The following is a 9556-nucleotide window of genomic DNA, read 5'->3' as shown; positions in this document are numbered from 1 at the left end:
ATAATATTTCTCTGCGACATCATCCAGACCTATTTAGCTTATGTCCACTACCAAGAGGTGGACCTATTTAGCTTATGTCCAGTGGTTTATCTATTTTAGTTCTCGCGAGTGACACCAAATGGCACCACTATCTGTCTCGGCCGTCGCTCCGACCAAGTCCAATGGGGTAACTTTTGCGATGTTTTTTCTTTAAATCACCATTTAATGTTATTATATCGGTCTCTCAGTGTAATAGAGCCGCGTCCGCTTCCACCAAGACGGGATTCGAACCCGAGTCGATCAGGCTGGTAGTCCAGTGTCTTAACCACTGGGCCATTACTCCCTTTGTAATAATATTATTAAAATTATTGATATTACCATTAAAATATTTTAATAATAATTATTATAATAATTTTATTATTATTATTATTATTATTATTAGCCATGTGATGCAAGGAAGCTTCAGGCTTATGCTGCACTAGCCAAAAAAAAAAAAAAAATTCCCGAGTTACCCTGAGAGACAGAGAGGAATCACCAAGAAACAAAAGAATGATGATATCCAGCTCAGCACTCTGGGTTTGCCAAGCCCATACTCACCAGATGTGAGTCCCTGGGGATGGGATCCTCCAAGACGCCGTGTCGTGGCCCGCACTGTGCACGATCGTTCGAGGAACACACAAAATATATCATCCAACTTGATTGGCCTTCAAATTCGCCTGACCTCACTCTAATTGGACACCGTGGGATGTTTTGGAATGGGAAGTGAAGCGTATGAATATGCGACGTCATCTACTCCAACACTGTGGAAAGTCTTGCAGGAAGCATGGCTGCAAATCCCTACAGACGTTTCCACACATCTAGTGGAATCAATGCCTAGACAAATAGTGGCTGTTCTCAGCGCGAACAGTGGTCCAACAATGTATTATTTATGTGGTCATAATTCAGTGATCACTCAGTGTATTGTTATGCCCCGAAACATTTATATTCATTGCATATATCATAAATGCACTCACGGTTGGGGGGGGGGGACTGAGGGCGATAAACCACCCGAAGAATATTTTGCTTTATATTATAAAATCGTTTGATATGTCGACTCTTGTAAAAGCTACAAATATTGGAAAGTATGAGCGCTCCCTCCCCATCAAACAAAATTTCTGGTATTAATCTAACCTAATATAGACTTTTACATAATAAAATCTGTTAATCAATACACTGTAAATAAATGTAAGAGGGGAAGTTATGGAGAGAAAACTTCACATTCCCCTTTTGGCCTTCTCATTCCACTGACCTTGATCGAATGTGTGCAGTTCGAAAAGTGAAGCAGGATCAGTTTATCCTCCAAGCGTCTGATATTTGGTATCAACAATAAAAGTTCATTTAGTAGACGGCGCTCTACTATTATTAGCTGTGTCCCAGTATACAATTAACCATCTGACTGCTGACAGACATGTCCGGAAGCAACGTTTGCAATTCATTTTCTGTTTTTTTACGATCACGCCATCTCAGAACATCTCAAACAGTAAAACGAAAGAAATTGTGCGGTAGCAGAAACACAAATTATGACGTGCTTGAACATTTCGTGACATAATCTGTGGAATGTGAGTATGCTCTGTAAGATAGTACAGCAGAAACAAGCAATTTTGGTTTCACTTCCTGCTGCGTTGTTTCCGTCGATTCTATAAACGTACTGTAGTGCACTGTGTCACAAGTTACGGAAGAACGGCTCCGGGGAGTCAACAACAAACCAGCTGGGGAGCTGGGCGAGTGACCTGGATCCTGAGGGGATTTCCACGATATCCGGCCGCCGAAGAAGAGAAGTAGGAAGAACGCAATCACTGGGAAAAAATAGAAAAGAAAAAAATCTGCAAATGGCAAGCATTTGACCGATTGGGGCACGAGCATGGCCGTAACCTAATTTCTTGAGGTCACGTGATACACGAGTGCTTGCGTCTGGGGTATGCACTGTACCGTTTAGTTGATGATTCTCGGGATACAAGGAAGAGGGTAGGATGACAAGTGTCCTATGGATGTGCATGCGAAACCACGTAAGTAAATCTTTATTTGTAGGGCAGCTCAAGTAAGTGTTCTTAGAATCTCCTTGGAAAGCTCGTTTAACCCCAAGATCATATACTTAGTAAATGCCCCACCTGTTTCGTACTTAGTAAATGCTCCACGGGTGTCGTTAGAATTAGGGATGGTGGAGCAATTAGTTCAAAGAAACAAGTTATATAGAAATAACTATAACAATAAGTAAGCCCTGTGGGTTGTTAGATGAGTAATGATTGCACTAGCGAACCACGAATTTAGGAAAGAAGGTGTATTAGGGAATAATCAATGTACTGTGGGGGAAATTTCGGTTGAAATCTCCCCAAACGATTGAAAATCCGTTATTTGCATTTCCTATTTAAAATTGTTACCGATTAAAACAATTACGCGCAGGTTTGTGCCATTGCATAATTTTATTGCAATGCTTTCATTGGTTATATGTATTACAAGTATTCCCTATCGCATGATTAACTTTTCATTCAATTTATTTATTTAATTTAGGTATTAAATTTAAGCTATAGAAAGAGCTCCTGTTTTCTTCTGGCTCCAAAGCTGCCAAGAAAAAGCAATTATGATCAGCATAATTTATCATGTGACAACTTTGTGGTGGTTTTTTCATATCTATTTTACAAATAACAGGGTCCCGGGTGCCAAGCGATCTTCCCTGCGACTTCTACTGCGATTATATTAGAGGGATAAGCTTTTCCCTTTGAGTTCACACGTTTTTTCTTCCGTTATTCAAATATCTAATAAGAGTTCTCTTTCTTAAAGCATAAGGAAGAAGTTTCACAAAGGAAAGTAACCTTTCTTAATTTTTCTGTGTACTAACCTTCCATTTTACTCGCTTGGTCACTTGGTGGCACTACTCCTACCTCCCCGTGGCGGGGCTGGACCTGGGTGAAAAGACATCACCCAGGACTAAAAGTAGTTTAAAATGGACCAAAAAACTAACAACACAAGATTGGAGAAAGTTAACTCCAATAAATCTGATGACTTACAGCTGAATATGTCTCAGGCTAAGAGAATGAAAATAAACAGCTCTCAGCCTACTGTTCCTTTCTTTTGGTGATACATTCGTTATCAACACAACCGGTTGGGAAATTATCCGCCTTTCTTAGTTCAGAAGACTATAGAGCCCATGGTGGGATCACCAAAAATGATAAAACGATTACAATCAGGTGATCTCTTAGTAGAAACCTCACTAAGTCATCAATCTGAGAAATTGCTAAAAACGAAAACTTTTGCAGGACTGCCAGTTGAAATTTACCCCACATAATTCCCTGAATACATCGAAAGGTGTTATTACCGAATGGGACCTTTTGACTGTTTCAGAGGAAGAATTACTGCGCGAGTTAACAGAACAATAAGTGATACATGTTAGGAGGATAATGATGATGAAGAAAGACAGAATTCTCGTTCGAACCCGATCAGTAATTCTCACCTTTAACAATCCTTCTCTTCCCCACTCAGTTAAAGCAGGGTATTTAAATTGCAAAATGCGACCATATATACCAAATCCAATAAGGTGTTACAACTGTCAGCGATACGGACACTCTCAGGCGACATGTCGCAGTGATCCCATCTGTCCACTCTGTGGATCGAAAGAACACAATCAAGCAAACTGCACATCCTCTACACCACTCTGTCCAAACTGTCACGGAAATCATCCTGCTTTTTCGAAGACATGCGAAATGTGGGTATTGGGAAAGCAAATTAAAAAATACAAAGTAGAAAATAAAGTGTCTTATCCGGAAGCAAGAAAACAGATACTTGCAACCAAACCTTCACGTTCCTATGCTTCAGCAGTGAAACGACAGCAAACTATAGCCACTCAAACGGAGGTAGTAATACCTCTAAATCAAATTATAGACTGGAGTAAAGTAATATCAATGACAAAAAACAGCTTCCAAGAAACATCCAGTGCTAAAGAGCGTGATACTTCCGTGCCTGGAAAGCAGAAATCAGAAGTAACATCTTCAAAAACAAAGCAAACAGCATCTAGTACACTATGTGAACAGAAACAAACAAACATAGACGAAATGGATACTGATGAACAGAGAGAGAATGTACTAGAATACACCCTGCAGAAGATATTGATACACCTCGTCATAATTTTCAGAAAAAAAGACAGACCCAAATATGATAAACGAAAAAACTCAAAAGCGCAGTCAGATTCAACAAATCGTTCCGAGACCTAAATAATGCAACATATTATTATACAATGGAACTGTCGTGGTTTACGTGGAAAATTGGATGAAATAAAAGATATTATTCAGCAGTATAAACCGGCCTGCATTTGCCTTCAGGAGACCCATCTAACACTTCAATCTTCACCCACTTTTCAAAATTATACACTTTTCCGGAGAGAAAGAAATGATAACAGAACTGCCAAAGGAGGAGTGGCAATTTTGGTGAATAGTAATATACCAGATAAGCAAACAACATTAAAAACCAACTTAGAAGCAGTAGCAGTGAGAATAGCCATTGGAATTTGTATCACAATCTCGTCCCTTTATCTTCCATCAAATATTCCTCTCTCCAGATCGGAATTAAGCGATCTTATTATGAACCTTCAACCTCCCTATTGCCTTATGGGAGATAGAATGCCCATCATCATCATCTGTGGGGATCTTCTCACACAGACAGTAGAGGTAACTTAATCGAAACTTTCCTAAATGATCAACAACTAAATTTACTGAATACCGGATCTCACACTTATATCAGTTTGGCTACAAGTATCACTTCTGCAATAGACTTAACATTATGTACCCCATCAATTCATTCCGGTATAGAATGGTTCGTGTTAAATGATCCTTAAAACAGTGATCATTTTCCGATAGTATGTTCCATACAGACACAATCGACTCTTACAGTAGAAACTAGAACAGTATGGAATTTTAAAAAAGCTAATTGGAGTAAATATATGCAATGAATTAAACTGGATAAGCAATTAATAGAAATGCCAATAGATGATGCTGTCATATATATCAACGATCAACTGCTAGAAGCTTCCAAAGCTACAATACCTCATATAAGTAAGGCAAGGCTGGCACGGTACAACTCTTGGTGGAATGCAGAATGTGCAACAGCAAAAACAAAACAAAATCGTGCATGGAATAGATTCCGGAAATATCCAACTACCCTCAATTTGATTGCATATAAAAAAGCCAAAGCTGAAGCGAGGAGAATTCAGAAAAAAGCAAAGAAAAATTCTTGGATCATGTTTGCTTCCACACTTACTAGGAACTCGAGTCCTGGTTTGTTGTGGAAAAAAATTCGGATTTTAAGTGGAAGATATCCAAGCACACAATCTCCAATCTTCCACTGGAAAGGGCAGGGCGTTTTTACAACACACCAGATATCAGAAATTCTGGCTGAATCTTTCGCTTCCATATCAGCAGTTACAAGCTACTACACTGACTTTCAAAAATATAAAGAGCACGCTGAACGGAGTAAGATGAATTTCTCTACCAAGACATCTCATTCCTATAATCTACCATTTCTAAAAGAGGAGTTTTACTTACAACCATTACAAAATTGCCTAATAGCGCACCAGGTCCCGATGGCATTTATTATACTGTACTACGATACAACACCTAAACTCTGATTGTCTGGAAATCCTACTAGTTCTATATAATAGAATTTTTCTGAACAACATGTATCCATCCATATGGCGGCATGCAATTGTCCTTGCATTTCCCAAACCCGGAAAAGATCCTTCCTATACATATAATTATCGCCCGATTTCACTGACCAGCTGCTTAGGGAAAATCCTTGAACAAATGGTGCATAATAGACTTACGTGGTTGCTGGAAAAAGAGAATGTTTTATCATCCCACAAATTTGGATTTAGGAAAAATAGATCAACACTTGACCTACATGTCAAAGTTGAAACAAATATTAGAAATTCATTTATAAGAAAGCAGCATATGGTGATGGTAAATCTAGATCTTGAAAAAGCTTTTGACACAACATGGAGATTCGGAATTCTAAGAGATCTATTTCAGTTAGGATACAGAGGACAACTTCCACAACTTACAGAAAAATTCCTTGCTGACAGAACATTTCAGGTACGATATAAAGGCTGTTTATCTACAACATATATACAACAGGAAGGGTCCCCCAGGGCTCAGTATTAAGTGCAACCCTGTTTGCACTGCGGGTGAACAATATCACAAAGGTTATACCACCACCACTGGTAATATATATATATATATATATATATATATATATATATATATATGCAGATAATCTTTCCATTTCATTTCAATCACAAAGCATGAACACAATTGAACGACAGCTCCAATTATCCATAAACAAAATAGAAGTATGGACTAAAAATAATGGATATAGAATATCTGAGAAAAAATCAGCTGTTATACACTTCTATAAACTGCGTGGTCTTCATCCTGAACCAGTCTTATACTTAAATAAAATTTCTCCTTCTTGGGCTTAACATTAGATAGAAAACTAAACTTTCATGAACATACACTAAGACTTCGAACTAGTTGCCTCTTAAAACTTAACATATATGCTTCAGCAAGAAGGAGCATCTTACGTCGCCTAGATACCATTCACCATAATGCTCTCCGCATAGCTCTAGGAACATTTAGAACTTCACCAATTTACAGTCTGTATGCAGATGCATCGGAACCCCCGCTGCACCTTCGACGAGATTATCTACTGTGCATGTATGCGGTAAAAATATACAGTCAGCCATCACATCCAAATTGGTCCATTATTCACGATCCACCATGGACGAGTAATTATAATTGCAAGCCAAATGAAAATAAACCAGTAGGACTGCGTCTCAGACACTTAGCTCAAGTTTGGGAAATACATTTCCAGCACATTTCTGCAGTAGATATAAACTCAGAACCTCCTTGGATTCCGACTGTGCTCATCTTATTTTTATACGTCCATATAACATCTTACAAACAGGAATAAAAAATGAGATCTCTCCAATCGTTATACAGAAGCTCCATGCAGTGCACAGTTTTGAAAATAGAAACAGGCATCAGATTTACACGGATGGTTCAAAATCGAACAACTCAGTAGGTGCCGCAGTAGTTTTACCGGAATATATTATATCTGTCTCTTTGCTTCATGTTTGCAGTATTTTCACAGCAGAATTATATGCTATTAAACTAGCACTGGATGATATTACCGAGCATCAACTTCTACCTGCTTTAATCTATACTGATTCCCTTAGTGCAGTAGCAGCTTTACAGAATAGCAAATATTCCTCAAATTCCTTGATTCAGCATCTCAAAAAAACAACTCAGAGTTTTGCATACAGCAAGAAAACAAGTGACTATCTGTTGAATTCCCAGCCATGATGGAATTCCAGGAAATAATCATGCAGACTAAGCCGGAAAAAAATCCAGATCTTAATATACAAGATAACTTTCAGTTTGTACCATTTACAGATTATAGGGATGTATTTCGTACCAAATATACTTCCATTTGGAAACAACTTTGGAGGGACCAACCGTGCGATAAACTTCGCAGAATAAAGAAAGATCTATGTTCGTGGCGTTCTAGTTCACGTACAAATAGACAGGAGGAAGTTATATTAACAAGACTGAGCACTGGACATACCTTCCTCATTCACAAACATTTACTTCTAAGAGAAGATCCTCCGCTCTGCTCTGTCTGTCAGATACAACTTACAGTAAGGCACATCCTTCCAATCATTAGCAAACTTGCAAGCTCCTCTAACCCTCTCTCATGTACTTGGTGACAAAGAAAACCTAAGTGAACTCTTTATATATATTAAACATCTAGGAATAATAAATACACTCTGATATATCCATCCATAAATCATTAAAATGAACATAATGACACTGACAGACACATATTGACAACAGTTGCCCTTGTGTCGTGAAATTTTCATAACAACAACCACAAATAACAGAATTCAGCAATATGAATTTTTTTTGTGTGTGTTCATGCAGCACAGCATTTTTTTTGGTGGTTTTCTGAAATGAGACAGTGAGAGACACTACGGTTTTAAACAATTAATATAATACTGTATATTTGAAAATATCACATTTTCGCGGATTTAGAAATATGTATATGTTTTATTATTTCTGTTAATTGTTCAGTAATGTGGGCTCATTTTATTTTTATACTTCGAGAAATCCAGAATAAACAATGCACAAGAATGAAAAAAAAAATTTTTTTTTTGTATAATGTATAAAAAAATATATATTGGAAACTATGAATGTATAACTTCATACATTCATATTTTCAATTTATTAGCGGTTATATTTTACTATAAATGTAAGAATTTATTCAGCTTTCTCTTATTAGAATTATAAAATTAAGAATTATTAAATTGTTTATCCATTTGGTGATTGATCAAGTTTGATCTGAAAGAACTATCTTTTATTTATTGCATTTAGCATTTATTGCATTTAGGCTGATGAAATACAGTTCATTATACTTCATATCATAGCCTCGAGGTTAGGAGTTAAAAAAAGTAATCCAGAACGCCCTGGGCGGTCTTGAACAGTCAATTTTTTTTTTTTTTTTTTAATTTATTTATGTGAACCCCAAACACGAGAGGTATTAGAACCTATAGTACTTAGTACCGTGCTTGGGTTGGAGGTTGAGAAGACGAAAGAAGATATTTGTTGACATTCAACTTGAACTTCTGTAGATTGTAATTTTCAGGAAATACGTATGAAGGAAGGTTGTTCCAGAAAACGGCAGTTGAATGAATAAACGAGTAAGATGAAAAGTTGTTCTGTGAGTTTGAAGTTGGACAGTAAATGGATGTTGGCTGGTGGCTGCATGCGTTTTTTGAACTGTTTTGAAAGAGAGAGATCGGGAATTATAGAAGCCAATTCAGAAGAACAGTGCCCATGGAAGTATCTGTAGAAGAGACATGCAGCAGAAACAGTACGTTTATGAGAAAACGAGTGGAGAGACTCTGTTAGAGATGACTCATTAATTACCCTAACTGCCCTCTTCTGAATGGAATAAAGAAGCCTGAGAGAGCTTTTGGGGATACCACCCCAGATGTGGGAACAATATTCCATGGTAGGGTGGATTTGCGATTTATACAGAGTGAGCAGCTGTTTGGAAGAAAAGTAACGCTGAGAGCGAAAGAGAAAACCAAGTTTTTTAGATGCAGAGGAAGCAATATTTGTAATATGCTTGTGTCAAGAGAGATTAGAAGTCAGGGTAATCCTCAAAAGAGATATATCATTTTGCTTAGAAATCGGAGTGTCACCAAAGATAAGCATAGGAGCAGAAGAAGACAAAGACTGAGTTTTAGAAGAGTTGAAATCAACTAAGTTGTCTTTGCCCCACTGGAGAATTACCTGAAGATCGGAATTTAAGGAATTGGTAGCAGACTTTCGAGAAGTTGAAGCTGATTGAGCAGGGCAAGGTTTCTCAAACCGGAAAATAGAATGCAATGCGCTATCATCGGCAAAACTATGGATAGGATTTCCAGTCAATGGAAGAAGGTCATTAATATACAAGAGGAAAAGAGTGGGGGGAAAAAACTGAACCTTGGGGG

The 9556-nt window shown here is 37.7% G+C and overlaps 1 protein-coding gene across 1 annotated transcript in view; it reads left to right on the top strand.

The window, feature by feature from the left end:
* The first annotated feature begins 1852 nt into the window (after positions 1–1852).
* LOC150075312 (trypsin-1-like) overlaps positions 1853–9556 on the top strand; it is a 54160-nt gene continuing 46456 nt past the window's right edge. The window contains exon 1 of the mRNA XM_090388706.1: positions 1853–2024. The gene's annotated coding sequence lies outside the window, so the exon portion shown is untranslated. The remainder of the gene's footprint in view (positions 2025–9556) is intronic.

This window comes from Mastigoproctus giganteus, chromosome 14 (assembly GCF_048544385.1).
Source record: "Mastigoproctus giganteus isolate SK-2022 chromosome 14, ASM4854438v1, whole genome shotgun sequence".
Taxonomy (NCBI): domain Eukaryota; kingdom Metazoa; phylum Arthropoda; class Arachnida; order Uropygi; family Thelyphonidae; genus Mastigoproctus; species Mastigoproctus giganteus.
Note: the sequence above shows the minus strand (reverse complement) of the source record. Positions and strands in the feature narration are given on the sequence as shown.